The 17,441-nt window shown below is 40.1% G+C and overlaps 1 non-coding gene across 1 annotated transcript; it reads left to right on the top strand.

Annotated features, from left to right (window-relative positions):
* Positions 1-16,771: 16,771 nt before the first annotated feature.
* On the top strand, positions 16,772-16,878 carry LOC148852727 (small nucleolar RNA R71). The gene has a single exon (XR_016100159.1). It is a non-coding gene; the product is annotated as a small nucleolar RNA R71 (small nucleolar RNA).
* The last annotated feature ends 563 nt before the right edge of the window (positions 16,879-17,441 follow it).

Here is a 17,441-nt window from a genome sequence, read left to right as displayed (position 1 = left end):
AATCTGATTTATACTTGGAGTTTTTCTATATATTTTTCTTGACTTTTGGGCTATTCGTATGGTGGAGATCGAATTCTTTAATGACATAAGAAATCTGCGCACCTACTATTCTATTCATTCTTGGTTTGTAATTAATTATTTTTAATTTTTAGACATAATGTATAGGATTTCAATTCTGATGTAATATTAATAGAAAATAGGTTTTCTATTTCATTTCATTCAAAGATGAAGCAGAAACCGCAACGGAGAAAATTTCATAGATATGGGTTCAACCATCTGCGATTTGCAGTTTTAGAAACTGCATACTGCGATCTAATCTTTGTTTTGCAGGGTAGCAGTCTTACAAACAGCCCTCCTACTGATTCTTGATTGTCTTGTATCAGTTATTTAATTTCAGATCATCATTCTTGAATTAAAAATCAAACCCTAGACCCATTCGAACCAGATTGGACCAAATCTGTGATTCGATGGGGGCTGTTCTTAGCCCTAAAATTTCATATTTGGGTCTAGGAGTTTATGATTAATTGCAAGATGCAATTCAGCCCACATCTGTAAAACCCAGTTTTAATCTATTAAAACTGCTTTGGCCCATATAGCTTTAGCCCAATTCAGCATAAAAGCTATATGGGCCAAACTGCTCTTTGCAGTTCAGCCCATATTCCTAGATAATATTAATTAGTAATATTATGAATTTATATGGGCTTTAATTATGGGTTTTACAATTATTTAATTGATTGAATCAATTATGGATTTCATGCATGTGATGTATGGATGTGTGATGGCTTTAATTCTATACCCTGCAAACCATGTGATGTATGGATGTATCAATTATTTAATTGACATTTTCAAATGTCAATTATGGATTCTGTACTCTGCAAATACTCTCTAATGAAGGAGTTCATGAAGGGATAGGATATCCATCACATGGATGCCCAAAGATTGCGGAATAAGGGGCAAATTTCAAAAATTTTTCTCTCCCTTCAACTAGGAATCGAATTCCCTATTTAGAAAATCATATTTTCAAAGATAATTCTTGAATCATAAACTGAACCAGATCTGAACCAAAAGGAGTAGGGAGAGAAAATACTTGATACAGAGAAGCAGTATCTCCCAATGGAGGTGTTCACTCCCAAGGAAGGATCCAAAATCTACTCCCACTAGACAACTTGTGAATACAACTTGACCCTTCGCAAGAATCAACTGGACGGCTTGTGAATACAACTTGACACTTCGCAAGAATCAACTGGATGGCTTGTGAATACAACTCCCACTAATCTTTTCTCCAAAAGATTGGTATCAAGATCAAATCTTGATTTCTCCCAAAACTAGAGATCGAATTGCTGTATGCGGCGGCTGTAGGAAGGAGGCAGCAAGAGAGTATTTGCAGGGTACAGAATTCTCTCTTCTAGTAATCTCAGCTCTGAAGACAGGAGTGTGTAGCTTGCATGTCTAAAGGCTGTCACCCCCTCTTCCTTTTATAGACTTAAAGGGATTAGCTCCTAATCCGATTAGGAGTTGCTAATCCAAATCATATTGGGATAAGAAGTCCCTTTAAGTGATAAGGGATAACCCTTATCTTATCTGCAAATCAGATCAGCCATCTACTAATCTAATTAGGAGGTTTCCAGATCTAAATCTTATTTAGATCTTGGACTCTCTAAGTTGATAGGGTCTGGGCCCAATCCTATCAGCCGATCCATCTCAGAATTCGCCCCTTAAGTGATTAATCAAATTAGCCCAGTTCGAAATGGGCTTAAGGCCCATTAAAGTTATGTATTCATTTAGCCTTCCAAATTGCTGCCCAGTTGGGCTTCCTTGTATGGCGTGGGACCCAAACATTGATCTACACTTCAACCACATGGGTTCGGCCCAGCCTTTGTTACAAGGCCTGGCCGAATACACTGTTAAGAACAGTGCACCCCCTGAAACCCATCTCATGGGCTCTTTGGGCCCAACATTTACCCTAAGTGGTCCCTGGGCCAAGCCACCTTGTAACACCCAGGGACTATGGGCAGATGCAAGATTAGCCCATCAGGTATTATCCTCAATGGTCTTACACTTAACCTCTCAGCCCATAACGATCATACACTGCCCGACAAGAGAGGACCTCTCCCTCGACTGCAAGGAATAGTGTTGCACTCTCTCTTATATGGATCTCAGGAATTAAAACCTTTTGCAAATCATTTCGAAACCATAATATATATACTTTTATATCTCATATAAAATATATTTTGCAAAAACAAATCTCAACGATTGAAATCGGCTATCGGCAGTCTTGGTTTCCATCAGTGAGAGTGCATCCCCGATCATTACCTTTGTCCGATAAAGGGGCTGATCCTGTCACTATGATCACTCACTGAGATGAATTCTCAGACTGTCCCAGCATACCCAGGTTTTGACCCCCACTAAGGATCTCGCTGATTGGTAGATCAAAGACAGCCCAATCCGACACCTAGTGCAGTATCATAATCGAGTCTAAGGGTCGGGTGTAACTTTCCAATTTTGCCCATCAATCTCCAAGGTCCAGGGCAATACTAGAAATCTGGTCCAGGTCAAAGATTCAATTAATCCTACACTGTATGTGCCTAGGGTCTCACCCCGGTAGCTGAGACAAGCCACCCCAACCGACTTGGTGGCACGACATTGTCATCCTTGTCAGGATAGGTCTCCCCAGACTAACCCACTGGCTGTGAACATTCAAAACTAACACGAGTCTCATTAAGTGTCCAGTTTAAGGGTAACACATAGAAACATACCAAGGGAACATGAATCAAATATACACTTTTATTCATTTACAATAAACTCATAAAGTACATCATTTTGATTGAAGCTAAGGGCATACAAAACTGTCTAACAGCTCCCACTTGCACTTAGGTCCAATCAGGTACTAGCCGGATTCCCATGCATTTCACGTGTTTCTCAAACACTTTCTGTGATAGTGGCTTAGTCAATGGGTCTACACATACTCCACTGATGCTACCTCTTAACATCATTCTCCCGTAGGTCCAGTGTTGTCACACAACAGTGGAATGAGTGATGTGCTGAATTCTAAATTCAGGAATGAACTCCTTCATTCATAAAGCAGCCTCACTTACGGCAATGCGTTCAGCCTGGGTTGTGAACTACTAATTTGCTACTTAGGACCCTTGTTTGTTGACATTCAGAAAACAACACACGATCTTATCATGAAAACATATCCAGATGTAGACTTTCTATCATCTGGATCCGGCTGGAAATCGACATTTGTATACCCTTGGATCTATAGTGAGATACCATCGAATACTAGACAAAACTCTTTTGTCCTTCGAAGTTACTTAAGTATGTTTTTCATAGCAGTCCAGTGCTCCTACCCTAGGTTGGCCTAAAATCTGCTTACTACACTCACTGCCTGAGCAATGTCAGGATGAGTGCACAGCATGACATATATGATGCTCCCTATGGCAGAGGCATAGGGAATGTCTTTCATGCCATCAATCTCCTCAGAAGTCTTGGGAGACAACTTCTTGGAGAGAGTACTCCATGCCTAAAAGGAATATTTCCTTTCTTGGAGTTTTCCATGTTGTATCTTTTGACTATTTTGTCAATGTAGGCAGATTGGGATAATCCTATTATCCACTTCTCCAAGATCTTTCATGGAGAATTGCTGTGAAAGCCATATTTTCACCGTAGTCAACATCCCTACATCATTCCCAATGAGTAGAATGTCATCTACATACAGAACCAAGAAGGTAACCTTATCTCCACTGTACTTCCTGTAGACACAGGGTTCATTCGGATTCTGCTCGAAGTTAAACGATTTGACAGCAGAGTCAAAATGGATGTTCCAACTTCTAGAAGCTTGCTTAAGTCCAGAAATGGATCTATTGAATTTACATACCATGTTTTCCTGACCCGTAGCTATGAAGCCTTGCGGCTGCTGCATATAGACATCTTCAGTAAGATCTCCATTCAGGAATGCAGTTTTGACATCCATCTGCCAAATCTCATAATCATGGTATGCTGCTATAGCTAGCAGCATCCTAATGAATTTAAGCATGGCTACAGGCGAAAAGGTTTCCTCATAATCGATGCCCTCTTTCTGAAAGTGCTTACCCATCATATTCATGAACGGCAAGGTACCGTGAGAGAGTTCCCATTTTTTGGTGAAGCCCCTCCCACATTGGTCTATGACGCCCCTATCATCTTATGAAACACTCAGACAAGCCCAGCAGCAAATGGATAGCCCATTTTCTAGTGCGCTTCCTCATGTTAATGATGGAAGGCTTTTAGAGAGTTAATTATATGAATCTCCCTATCACATGCACTCATATTAGCTGGAGAGAACAATTATTACGCCCTAGTTTGATTTAGGTCAAACCAAAGTGGCTCCCACTGACTTTCATAAAGCCAGATTTTGATGGGCCTTAAATCGGCTAGGGTTCTGCACGTAACCTCTTGATGAGGTGTGGGGCCCACCACTAAGGGAGGTTATCCAATGACCAAAAGGGACACCATGGCAATGATGTGCATTCAGCCATGGTATACACAAGAGCCACTGTCGAATGAGCATGGACCAAGCATTTATGGCCTATGTACGCAGCACATCACACATCCAAACATCTCATGCAGGGATAAATTGATCTAATCAATTAATTATCTGTAACGCCCATTGGAAGCCCATTAAAAATCTATAATATTATCTAGGTATATGGGCTGAATTAGGGTTACCCAGTTCGGCCCATATAGCTTTATCCTTTGAAGTGGGCTTTTAGTAGTTTTAACTATTTAAAACAGGGCCTTTACAGGTTGGGCTGAATTAACCATTTAATTAAATATCAATCCTTAGACCCATTAGTGGGAAAAATAGGGCTAACTTTCAGCCTTGATTAAACCCTAGATTTGGTCCAAACAGTTTTGAACCAATCTTGGTTCAAATGGGTCTAGGGTTCGATCTTTAATTAAATCCATAATACAAGAAAATAACCTAAAACTAAATAACTGATAAAAGAAAATCAAGAATCAGTTAATCAAGGTACTTTGCACAATCCATCCTTCAAAACAGAGGTTAGATCATAGATTACAGTTTCACAAACTGCAAATCCCAGATTCTATGTCTCCCATCTACGAAATCTTCTTCTCTGCGAAATCTCCCTTGCTGCGCCGCCATCTTCGATCCAAAAATAAATAGAAATCCTATTTCTATTAATAATTACATAAGATCGAATGCCTATACATTGAGTAAAAAATAAAAAAAAATTATTTACAGACCATATGTAATAAATAAATCAAGAAACTGCAAACCAAGAATTCGATCTCCTCTTGTACGAACAACCCATAAATCAAGAAATTCATAAAGAACTATTCTAAACAATAATCAGATTTATATAAAATTAATTTCAGATTATTTTCCCATCAATTTTGGGAACAAATTTTCCAAAACCCATATCTGTGCAAATTGGGTAGAACGCCTTCTCCCTATTTGCGCAGGTTCAGATCTGAAACAGAATGGTTCAAAATTTGAACCATGGCTCTGATACCACTGAAGGGATAGGATATCCATCACATGGACACCCAAAGATTGCGGAATAAGGGGGTGAATTTCAAAAAATTTTTTTCCCTTCAACTGGGAATCGAATTCCCTAATTAGAAAATCATATTTTCAATGATCATTCTTGAACCATAAACTGAACTAGATCTGAACCAAAAGGAGTAGGGAGAGATAATACCTGATACATAGAAGCAGTATCTCCCAATGGAGGTGTTCACGCGCAAGGAAGAATCCAAAATCTACTCCCACTGAAGATGACGCAGTGGAGGATGGAGCAGAATCAACAGTGTTCTTCCAAAAGAACTTGACCCTTCACAAGAATCAACTGGGTGGCTTGTGAATACAATTCCAACCAATCTTTTCTCCAAAAGATTGGTATCAAGATCGAATCATGATTTCTCCCAAGAACTGGAGATCGAACTGATGTAGGCAGTGGCTACAGGAAGGAGGCGGTAAGAGAGTATTTGCAGGGTGCAGAATTCTCTCTTCTAGTAATCTCAGCTCTGAAGATAGGAGTGTGTAGCTTGCATGCCTAAAGGCTGCCGCCCCCTCTTCCTTTTATAGACTTAAAGGGATCAGCTCCTAATCCTATTAGGAGTTGCTAATCCAAATCATATCTGGATAAGAAGTCCCTTTAAGTGATAAGGGATAACCTTTATCTTATCTGCAAATCAGATCAGCCATCTCCTAATCTAATTTGGAGGTTTCCAGATCTAAATATTATTTAGATCTTGGAATCTCTAAGTGGATAGGGTTTGGGCCCAATCCTATCAGCTGATCCATCTTAGAATTTTCCCCTTAAGTGACTAATCAAATTAGCCCAGCTCGAAATGGGCTTAAGGCCCATTAAAATTATGTATACATTTAGCCTTCCAAACTGCTGCCCAGTTGGGCTTCCTTGTATGGCGTGGGACCCAAACATTGATCTACGCATCAGACACATGGGTTTGGCCCAGCCATTGTTACAAGGCCTGGCCAAATACACTGTTAAGAACAGTGCACCCCTGAAACCCATCTCATGGGCTCTTTGGGCCCAACACTTACCCTAAGTGGTCCTTGGGCCAAGCCACCTTGTAACACCCAGGGACTGTGGGCAGATGCAAGATTAGCCCGTTAGGTATTATTCTCAATGGTCTTACACTTAACCTCTCAGTCCATAATGATCATACACTGCCCGACAAGAGAGGACCTCTCCCTCGGCCGCAAGGAACAGTGTTGCACTCTCTCTTATATGGATCCCGGGAATTAAAACCTTTTGCAAATCATTTCGAAACCATAATATATATACTTTTATATCTCATATATAATATATTTTGCAAAAACAAATCTCAACTTTTAAAATCGGCTATCAGCAGTCTTGGTTTCCATCAGTGAGAGTGCATCCCCAATCATTACCTTTGTCCGACATAGGGGCTGATCTTGTCACTATGATCATCCACTAAGATGAAATCTTAGACTGTCCCAACATACCTAGGTTTTGACCCCCACTAAGGATCTCACTGATTGGTACATCAAAGACTGCCCAATCCGACACCTAGTGCAATATCATGATCGAGTCTAGGGGTCGGGTGTAACTTTCCAGTTTTGCCCATCAATCTCCATGGTCCAGGGCAATATTGGAAATCTGGTGCAGTTCAAAGATTCAATTAATCCTACACTGTATGTGCGTAGGGTCTCACCCCGGTAGCTGAGACAAGCCACCCCAACCGTCTTGGTGGCACCACAGTGTCAGCCTTGTCAGGATTGGTCTCCCCAGACCGATCCACTAGCTGTGAATAATATAAAATAACACGAGTTTCATTAAGTGTCCAGTTTAAGGGTATTACACAGAAACATACCAAGGGAACATGAATCAAATATGCATTTTTATTCATTTACAATAAACTCATAAAGTACATCATTTTGATTGAAGCTAAGGGCATACAAAACTGTCTAATAGTTCACACCCAAGGAAAAATCCAAAAACTGCTTCCACAGAAAATGACACGGTGCAGGATGAAGCAAAATCAGCACGATGGTTCTTCAGCTAGAACCGAAAACTTTAGCAAGAATCTGATGATGGGTTAGTGAGCATGACTTTAGATTACCTTTTCTACAAAAGGTAATATCAAGAACCCTTCTTGATTGCTCTCACAGGTGGAGACCGAATAGGAATGGCAGAAAGAGTAGGAGAGAAGGAGACAGTGTAGTCAAAATGTGTTGTCTCTCTCTGGAATTCAACAGCTAGTTAGATGATCTGGAGATTCACCCTGCTCTTCTATTTATAGCCTTAAAGAGAGCATCTCCAAATCCCATTAAGAGTTTCATAATCCAAATCTTATATTTGGATCTAGACTCTCTTTAAGTGATAAGGATAAACCCTTATCTTATCTACAGATAAAGATCAGCCTTCCTAATCTAATTAGGAGTTTTCTGATCCAAACATTTATTTGGATCTGGACTCTTTGAGTGGATAGGGACAATCCTTTATCCTATCAGCTGATCTAAATCCCAGAACCACCCTCTTTTAATTAATATCATTAAGCCAGTTTGAATTGGGCTTTAGACCCATTAAGTCTATTTGCTCACTTACCCTCCAAACTGCTGCCCAGTTGGATATCCTTATATGGTGTGAGACCCAAACATTGATCTACACATCAGCCACATGGTTTCAGCCCAGCCTCTGTTACAAGTCCTAGCCGAATTCACTGTAGGAAATAGTGAACCCTTGAGTCCATCACCATGGGCTCTTAATGGGCCCAACATTTACACTAAATGGTCTTTGGGTCAAGCCAGATTATAAAATCCCAAGGACTGTGGGCAGATGCAAGATTAGCCCATCAGGTATTACCCTCAATGGTCTTACACTTAAAATCTCGGCTCATAATAATCAAACACTACCTGACAAGAGAGGACCTCTCCCTTGGCTACAAGGTACAGTGTTGCACTCTCTACTCACGTGGATCCTGTGAATTAAAACATTTTGCAAACATTTTGAAACCATAATATACATATGTTTATCTCTATATCAATATATTTTGCAAAACAATTTTCAACGATTGAAATCAACTGCCGGTAGATATGGTTTCCATCAGAGAGAGTGCATCCCCGATCGTTCACTTTGTCTGACAAAGGGGCTGATCCTGTCACTATGATCACCCACTCAGATGATTGGCATATCAAAGACAGTCCAATCCGACATGTAGTGTAGTATCATAATCGAGTCTAGGGATTAGGTGTAACATTCCAATTTTGCCCATCTATTTCCAAGGTCCTGGGCAATACTGGAACTCTGGTCTGGTTTAGGGTTTCAAGAAAACCATCACTGCATGTACCTCAGGTCTCACCCTGGCATCTGAGACAAGCCATCCAAACCAACTTGGCAGCACATCAGTGTCTGCCTTGGCAGGATAAATCTCCTCAGATCTTTTCAATGGCTGTGAAGATTCTAAACTAACACAAGTCTCATATCTGTTTAGTTTAAGGGTATTACACAGAAACACACCATAATAAGATGAATCAAACATGTACTTTATTCATTTACATTAAATGTCATAATGTACATCATTCTGATTGGAGCTAAGGGCATACACTATCTAATAGCTCCTACTTGAACTTAGGTCCAATCTGGTATAAGTTGGAGTCTCATGCTTTCCACATGTTTCTCAAACACTATCAATGGCTTAGTCAATGGGTCTATTACATTTTCTCCTAATTCATGAATGAACTTCTTCATCCATACGGCTTCTTTGGTAGTTTCACTTGCGGCAATGTATTCGGCTTCGGTTGTAGAATCCAATATTGATGTGTTGCTCATTGTGACACTAGCAAGTGCACTAGCCGTTCAAGTAATAAAGTAGAGAGTGAAGTATCGTTCCCACGAGGATTTAGGAAACAATTACCAATACTAAATTGAGCACTTCTTATCTGATCAACAAATAAATCAAAACTCTAATGAAAGCTAAGAAATCCTAAATTAAAATCTATCTAAATCATTGGCCCAATTGCCTTCAATTCAGGTTAGAAGAGTAAGCAGTAAATGTCAATCTCAGAATTCAGCAATCTATCAATTTGGATCATTCAAATGAATCATGATTGAGCCTTGGTTTGGTGAAACCCCAAGGTCATGAACAGCCTCTCTCAAGCGCATGTTCATCCTATGCATGAGTGACGATTCTTCTATCTCTAGCAAGAATCTAATCCCCATGCATGCATTTCTTCAAACACTTCTAAGGCATCAATTCAAATCTGAATTGATCACCAACTGAATTGTGCAAGTTATCTCTAACCTTGCACTCAATTCAGTTCTTGAATAGTAGAACTGAATTCCTAGAGTCTCTCTCAAGCACTCTAGGAATTCCAAGCTGTAGATTAATTCGACCAATCTGAAAATTTCAGATCTGAATTCTTTTTCAAGCAATTCAGATCTTGCAATCTCAGATCTGAGAATTCAGATCTGAGTTTTGAAGGTTAGTTGGCCGAATTACTCTACAATAACACCCTTATTCAAGAAACTTCAAGTATAATTCATGACCATTTGAATGAATCAAAAAGAATTAGATTGCTGAACTAAAATTTTACAAGCTGAAATACATCAAGGAAGAATGGAAATAAGGAGAAAGAAGAAAGAAAATATAACAAAGAAACTGAATTCAAATCAAAAGAGAATGAAACTACAAATGATTTATTACAAAAGATCTTTGAATCACAAACCCTCAATTCGAACTCACCTTCTCCTTCTAACTTGCTTGTCTTGAACTTCCTTCAGCCCTTCTTCTTCTTCTTCCTTGCGCCTAGCCTTCTTCTCTTCTCTTCTCTCAAGGTGGCCGAACCTCTAAGAGTGGGAGAGCCTTCCTCTCAAGCAATTGAACCACTTTCTCCCCTCCTAGAGGCCTCCTTATATAGTTTTTCAAGGGGGCTCTTGCCCCTTCTTGAAGCCTCTAGAATGGGGTGTATTACACCCCTCATGAACCTTCTAGAGTACTCCCTCTTTCTCTTCAAGAAACACCTAGAAGTTGCCGCCCCTAGCTCCCTTTGGGCTGCTATTTGGGCTACAACTTAACTTGCTTTTGAGCTCATGTGGGCTACACTCTAGGCTGTTATTTGGGCTAAAAATGGGTTGGGCCGAAATTTCCTTCTTGCTAGGCTTCTTCCCTTGGATTTTCCAAAGAGTTTCATTTGCTCTTCTTGGGTCGAATGAAATTCTCTTGCTCTCATGGCTGGGCCGGGCTGAACTTGATAAATTTTGGGTTTTCTTTTCTTGCTTTTGCCTTCTTTTTGTTGATTTGGCTCCCCCTGAAATATTTCTTGCAATCAAGCTAAAATAGGGCAAAATTTAATTAAACCATCATAAAATTTCATGCAAAAACCTCATAAAATATAGATAAATTGTAGGTTCATCAAATACCCCCACACTTAAGCTTTTGCTTGTCCTCAAGCAAAGACATCAGCCATAAACTTAACATTCCCCCCTTCTGTTCTCACCATTTACCTGGTGAACTTTTTAAGATAGAAATGCATTGAGTAGTCGGGGAACTTTTGTAAGTGCTCAATTCTTATTCTTGTAAATTACCATTTAAGATATGTATCAGATCCAAGGAAAGGAGAATATGAATTTCATCATAGTCTAGCCTTCACTCCTAATTCATATATAAATCAGCTCCTTAATTGTCAAGGTTAATGATCAAATTTCACTAAGTTTCACATCTGTAACTAAATCTCAATGAGATTTCAACTTTAGAGTGCCCCTTTGAACCTCGGTTGTCACCACAATTACTTATTTCTAAGGGTGAGTGCATCTTATGCTCCATCTCACCCTTTTCTTCTTTTTTTTTATTTTTTTATTTTTTTATTTTTTATTTTTTTCGGTGTGAGTGCATTTTATGCTCCATCTCACACACTTTTCTCTCCTTTTTTTTTTTTTTTTGGTGTGAGTGCATCTTATGCTCCATCTCACACTGGTCACTTACTTGAGGTAGGACTCATGTTCTGAGCTGCTAGTTTTACTATTCAGCTCAAAATAGCGGAGTCAATTTGGGCTTTTGAATCTTCTTTGCAATTATTGAACCTCAAGAATCAACACTTCAGATGTGCACTAGCTTTCTTGACCATTAACAATGAAATCAAGGGCTTCCATACACATGAAGGAAGTTAGGGCTAGTCATGCTGAAAGGCATATTCAGCTCCCCTTTTCTCATGCATATATCAAATTGGGTCATTCACAAGAATAAAAACTTAACAAGTACATCAGTCTCCCTCAACTCATTGAATTCCTTCTTAAAAAAATCATCAAATAAATAGTAATGAACTTGAGGGGTTCCAGTCTTTTTTGGTTATGTCATTGCCTGCATATGTGTGTTTGGGGTGAATGAGGTGCATGGTTTCAACCCCCATACCCTAGCCTTGGGCTCACTCCCCCACACTTAAGATGAACATTGTCCTCAATGTTCGTAGTGTTAGGGGATCAAACTTGTTAGAGCAAACTGAAGAAAAGAAAATGATGAACTGAGTCCTTAAAGAATTGGAATTTTGAGAAAAAGATCTTTATTTTACTAACTAATATTCTAAAAATGACAAAAAGATTCCTTAACCTGTTCATGAGCAAGCATAAAAGATTATTGGTTATCAAGATAAACAGTGGATGGAGGGGGTACAGTACCGCCCATTAAATATGGTTTTAGGCACTGACCATTTACTTTAAACGTGCCCTGAACCGGGTGGGTGAGTTCTATAGCCCCATGGGGAAAAACCTGTGAAATGGTAAAGGGTCCAAACCACCTGGATCTCAGCTTACCTGGAAACAAGCGGAGACGGGAATTATATAACAATACCTGTTGGCCTACATAAAAGTCCCGTCTCAGCAAGTTCTTATCATGCCAGATTTTTATTCTTTCTTTATAAACTTTGGCATTCTCATAGGTGGTAAGTCTGAATTCATCCAATTCATTCAACTGCAACCGCCTTTTAGCCCCTGTGGCCTGAATGTCAAAATTTAAGAATTTAAGAGCCCAATAGGCCTTGTGTTCCAATTCAACTAGTAAATGGCATGCTTTACCAAAGACCAATCTGTAGGGGGACATGCCAATGGGTGTCTTAAATGCAGTTCTGTATGCCCATAATGCATCATTTAATTTGATGGACCAATCTTTTCTGGCGGATGCTACGGTCTTTTCCAGAATTCTTTTGAGTTCCCTGTTAGCCAACTCCACTTGGCCACTGGTTTGTGGGTGATAAGGGGTAGCTAATTTATGTGTAATTCCATATTTCTGCATTAACCTCTCAAATTGGCTATTGCAGAAGTGAGTTCCCCTATCATTAATTATAGCTCGTGGAGTGCCAAATCGGGAGAATAGCTTCTTTAGGAAGTGTACCACCCTTCTTGAGTCATTTGTGGGTAAAGCCATGGCTTCTACCCATTTGGATACAAAGTCAACTGCAACGAGGATGTACTTATTCCCAAAAGAATTCGGGAAAGGTCCCATGAAATCTATACCCCAAACATCAAAGATTTCACAGATTAAAATATTGGAAAGGGGCATTTCATTCCGTCGAGAAATGTTTCCTGATCTTTGGCATTTGTCACATGTGGACACATACCGATGGGCATCTTTGAAAAGTGTGGGCCAATAAAAACCTGATTGCAAAACCTTGGCTGCAGTGCGACTAGCTCCAAAATGACCTCCTGCTTCTTTATCATGGCAAAATTGGAGTACCGACTCCATCTCTTCCTCGGGGACACATCTCCTTATGATCTGATCTGCACACAATTTATACAAAAAGGGTTCCTCCCACAGATAGTATTTTACATCAGAAAGGAATTTCTTTTTCTGTTGATATGAAAGGTTAGGAGGAAGGACTTGTGCAGCTAGATAATTAGCAAAATCAGCATACCAAGGATATGAGTATTTCTGTATTGAGTACAACTGCTCATCCGGAAATTCTTCTCGAATGTTGCTGGTTATCTCCTCTTTTGAGCTTACCGTGTCCAACCGGGAGAGATGGTCAGCAGCCAGGTTTGTAGCACCCTTCAGGTCTTTAATCTCAATGTCAAACTCTTGCAATAAAAGGATCCACCTGATCAGTCTTGGTTTTGAGTTTTGCTTGATAAGCAAGTGCCTTAATGCCGAGTGATCTGTGTGGACAACAACCTTGGATAATATTAGATATGAACGAAACTTATCAAGTGCAAATATTACTGCTAGCAGCTCCTTTTCTGTGGTGGTGTAATTGAGTTGGGGTCCAGTCAAGGTTCTGCTAGCATAGTAAATTGGCTGAAAATGTTTGTTCATTCTTTGTCCTAAAATAGCTCCTATAGCAAAATCACTCGCATTACACATCAATTCAAATGGGAGGGTCCAATCTGGTGCTACCATGATAGGTGCATGGATCAATTTGTCTTTCAAGATGTTGAAAGCATGAAGGCATTCAGTTGAAAATTCAAAAGGCACTTCTTTCTGAAGCAAGGTAGATAATGGCTTGGAAATTTTTGAGAAATCTTTAATAAACCTTCTATAGAATCCGACATGTCCTAAGAAACTTCTCAAAGAACGAACAGATGTTGGGGTTGGCAATTTTTCAATTGCCTCCACCTTGGCCTTGTCGACTTCTATACCTCTTTGAGAGATCTTGTGTCCAAGCACTATGCCTTCTTGCACCATAAAATGACATTTCTCCCAATTCAACACAAGATGTGTTTCTTTACATCTAGTAAGCACCTGTTCCAGATTATTCAAACATGCATCAAACGAAGAGCCAAAAACTGAAAAGTCATCCATGAAGATCTCAATAAATTTTTCAACCATATCAGAAAATATAGACATCATACATCGCTGAAAGGTTGCTGGGGCATTGCATAACCCAAAGGGCATCCTTCGGTATGCAAAGGTTCCATATGGGCAAGAAAAAGTGGTCTTTTCTTGATCTTCTGGTGTAATTGGTATCTGGTTATACCCTGAATATCCATCCAAGAAACAATAATACTCATGCCCGGCTAGCCTCTCCAACATTTGATCCATAAATGGGAGAGGGAAATGGTCCTTCCGGGTGGCTTCATTTAATTTTCTATAGTCAATACACACACGCCATCCGGTAACGGTTCTAGTAGGGATGAGTTCATTTTTCTCATTTGGAACAACAGTCGTACCCCCTTTTTTGGGCACAACTTGCACAGGGCTTACCCAAGAACTATCAGAAATAGGATAAATGATCCCAGCATCTAACAACTTAATTATTTCAGCCTTTACCACTTCTTTCATGTTGGGGTTCAGGCGCCTTTGGGGCTGAACGGAAGGCTTACTGTCCTCTTCCATCAAAATTCCGTGAGTGCAGATTGATGGATTAATGCCTTTGATATCTTCTACCTTCCAAGCTATAGCATTTTTGTGTTCCCGCAGCACTCTTAATAATTTTTCTCTTTGTAAAGGATTCAGCGCTGCGGAAATTATCACGGGGAGATCTGATGGTTCCTCAAGGAAAGCATACTCTAAATGGGATGGTAATTGCTTCAGTTCAAGGGTGGGGGGTTCTTGGGGTGATGGCTTACCTGATGGTCCAGGCAATTTGCCTAAGTTCTCTAATTTAAGAAACCCCTTTCCCTTGAATTAAGGCTTATCGTTCAGGTATGCTATCATGAGGTTTATTTTTTCATTTTCTCCTTCTTCAAGTTCTCCCTGCTGGAGGCAGAGTTCAAGAGGATCAGTTATTCTACTTACCTGGAAGCATTCATCAATTGTCAATTCAATGGCATCAATCATAAAACAAGAATCATCACTAGAGGGTGCATGTTTCATAGCATTAGACATTTTAAAAATTATCTCCTCATCTTGTATCCTAAGGCTGAGTTGTCCTTGTTGGACATCAATCATTGCTTTCCCGGTAGCCAGGAAAGGTCTCCCTAGGATAAGCGGAACCTCCACATCTTCTTGCATGTCTAACACAATGAAATCAACTGGAAAAATGAATTTGTCAACTTTAATTAACACATCTTCTATGATCCCCCTAGGATGTCTAATGGATCTATCAGCCAATTGTAATGCCACTCTAGTGGGTTGGGGTTCATTCAACCCCAATTTCTTGAAGATAGAGTATGGCATTAAATTGATGCTAGCTCCCAGGTCACATAAAGCTTTTTCAATTTTTAAACTGCCAATGGTACAAGGAATAGTGAAACTCCCTGGATCTTTGAGTTTCTGAGGCAGCTTGTTCAGAAGGATAGCAGAACATTCCTCATTTAATGCAACTGTAGCCACATCTCCCAGTTTCCTTTTGTTTGCCAATAATTCCTTCAAAAACCTTGCATAGTGTGGCATCTGGGCTAAAGCATCAGCAAAAGGAATATTAATATGTAAACTTTTAAATATTTCAAGAAACTTACCAAATTCCTTCTCCAATTTTTGTTGCTTCAGCCTGTTAGGGAATGGAACTTGTGGTTGTTGGTGCATCCCTTGTTGTGCTTCTGGTTGTTCCGTCTTCTGTTGTCTGGTCCCAAGGCTTGTTTCTGCCTTGGGTTCAGCCCAATTCTTCTTTTCTACCTCAGGCAGCTCTTTTCCACTTCTTAAGGTAATAGCTTGCACCTGCTCTCGTGGATTCACTTCAGTGTTGCTTGGAAGAGTTCCCGGCAGTCTGGAAGAGATTAATTGTGCCAATTGCCCCACTTGGTTTTCCAGGTTTTTGATTGAGGCTTCCTGGTTCTGGAACCTAGTTTCTGCACCTGCTATAAATTTTGTCATCAGTTCCTCCAAATTGGATTTTGGTTCAGGCTGATGATAAGTCTGGTGGAACGGCTTGGAAATATGCTGATTTGGCCAGGACTGGTTTGAATGTCCCCTCCATCCTGGATGAAAAGTATGGTGACTCTGGTAACCCTGCTGTCTTGATGAATTGCTGACATAGTCAACTTGTTCAGTAGATGGTCTGAACTGATTGCCAACTTGGCAGTCTGTACTGATGTGGCATCCCCCACACAATTCACAATTAAGAGGCTGCACATGCATGGCAGCTATCTGCATTTCATCTATTTTCTTACTGAGTGCTCCTATTTGTGCAGCTAGTGCTGTATAAGTGTCAACATTATGCAAGCCTTGCTGCTTCCTAGTTTGAGTTCTTTCCGAATGCCATTGATAGTTGTTGGCTGCCATTTCCTCAATAAGTGCATGGGCAACCTCAGGAGTTTTATTATTTATGGATCCTCCAGCTGCAGCATCTAATATGGTCTTATTTGAGTCAGTAAGACCATTATAGAAAGTCTGCACTTGCAGCCAAATGGGGAGGCCATGGTGAGGAACTCTCCTTAACAGCTCCTTGTAACGTTCCCATGACTCATATAAAGATTCCCCCTCTTGCTGGAAAAAAGTAGTGATGTCATTCCTCATTTTAGCAGTTTTAGAAGGGGGAAAATATTTAGAGAGAAAACGGCTGGCCATTTCGTCCCATGTGGCTATAGATCCTGCCGGTAATGAGTTCAACCAAGCTTTGGCTTTATCCTTCAAAGAAAATGGGAATAACCTCAGCCGGATGGCATCATCACTTACCCCATTGTGTTTGAAGGTGTAACAGATTTCCAAGAAGTTAGCAATATGGGCATTCGGATCCTCATGGGCCATACCACAAAACTGAACCGTATTTTGTATCATTTGGATTATGGCCGGTTTAATTTTGAAGTTATTGGCAGCAATAGTTGGCCTGATAATGCTGGAGACAGTCCTGGTGAGGGTGGGCTTGGCATAATCCATCATAGTTCTTTGTTTAGCCATTTCTTGTGCTTCTTGTCTGACTTGCTTAGCAGCTCTCAAACGGACACGGAGAGTCTGTTCAATCTCCGGGTCGTAAAGGATCTCTTCCAGTTCAGGTCTGCTTGTCATAAACTGTTAAAGTCAAAGCAATAAAAATGCCAATATTCACAAAAGAAAATAAATAACTAATCCTATCACACTGAAAA

Source organism: Nelumbo lutea, chromosome 5 (genome assembly GCF_056320005.1).
Source record: "Nelumbo lutea isolate HS-2025 chromosome 5, American lotus-T2T, whole genome shotgun sequence".
Lineage (NCBI taxonomy): Eukaryota > Viridiplantae > Streptophyta > Magnoliopsida > Proteales > Nelumbonaceae > Nelumbo > Nelumbo lutea.
This window is presented reverse-complemented; position numbering and strand designations above follow the sequence as displayed.